This window comes from Heteronotia binoei, chromosome 19, assembly GCF_032191835.1.
Source record: "Heteronotia binoei isolate CCM8104 ecotype False Entrance Well chromosome 19, APGP_CSIRO_Hbin_v1, whole genome shotgun sequence".
Lineage (NCBI taxonomy): Eukaryota > Metazoa > Chordata > Lepidosauria > Squamata > Gekkonidae > Heteronotia > Heteronotia binoei.
Window position 1 is genome coordinate 8,374,115 of NC_083241.1, and position 1,254 is coordinate 8,375,368.

Genomic DNA, 1,254 nt, shown 5'->3' on the forward strand with positions numbered 1-1,254 from the left:
CCTGCTCACAACAAACTTGTAAGGAAACTAAGCAAAATGACTTATGAGACACTTTACCCCAAAAGCTTAGGTGAAGTGCTTTCATGTGCTCACTTTTGAGAATAGTTCATTCTGGAATAAAGACTACCAGTCTTTAAAGTGCCGCTGGATTTTTGTTTTGTGCCGTTTTGAGAGGCCAGGTACTGAACCTGGGACAAGCTGCATATGAGGCCCAGGCCTTGACAGCCCAACTCTAGCCATTCTCTCATTCTTGGCTAACAGACATGGAGATGATTGGAGAGAGAGAGATGGGAAAGATCAGCCTGGTGCTTGACTGGCAAAACCTGGTCACCATTCATGAACATTTCTCACATTCGAAATTGTCTCAATTTGCATCCCATCCGAAGATGCTGACAGCAAGAAACTTGACACAGAAAGAATCTCGGTTTAACAACACCGACATTCTCAAAAGCAACAAATAGGCTGGGTTCTGGTCTCTTTCTCAGGGATTTTCTGCGCATATTTTACTGTCAGCTTCTTGACATTTTTGTCAGCTCCGATGCGGAGGCCAGAGGTGCAGCTAGCAGGTCGGGCAGCATTTTTATTCTCTGCAGTATTTTCAGGGAATAAATAAAAAACAGAGCGAGAAAAGCGGGGCCAGAGAACAATACAGAAACGGGGAGAAGTTGAATGGTTATTGGAGTAGTCTGGAAGTAGAATACATGTATATATCTGGCAAATATATATATATATATATCCAGATCCAAAAACAAAAGAGCTTTTTTTTTTGTCAAGTGAAAACACTTTTACAAAATTCAATCATGCAAAATTGTGTTCCCGCTTTGGGTGATATTTCAGAGATATCAAAGGGGCATGGAAATGTTGGCTCAAACCCTGTATTGGCAGGCATTTTCTCTGGCATCAGTTCCCCCTTCTAAACATCTTGGGCTGCTGAGGGGCAGTGGCCTGGAAGGGGCTGTAGCTCAGTGGTAGAGCATTTACTTTGCATGCAGAAGGTCCCAGGTTCGATCCCTGGCATCTCCAGTCCAAAAGATCAGGTCTGCTGGAAACCTTGGAGAGCAGCTGATGGTCAGAGCAGACAGTAACAATCTGATGGACCAAGAGTCTGACCCAGTTGAAGACAACTTTGTGTGTCCTAAAAGGAAAGGAGATTCTCTTTTTTTCTTCTTGGCTAAGGTTGACTCAGCCTTCCATCCTTCCGAGGTCAGTAAAATGAGTACCCAGCTTGCTGGGGGTAAAGTGTAGATGACTGGG

At 44.0% G+C, this 1,254-nt stretch overlaps 1 non-coding gene across 1 annotated transcript; it reads left to right on the forward strand.

The window, feature by feature from the left end:
- Window positions 1-951: 951 nt before the first annotated feature.
- TRNAA-UGC (transfer RNA alanine (anticodon UGC)) lies at window positions 952-1,023 on the forward strand. Its single transcript has one exon. It is a non-coding gene; the product is annotated as a tRNA-Ala (tRNA).
- The last annotated feature ends 231 nt before the right edge of the window (window positions 1,024-1,254 follow it).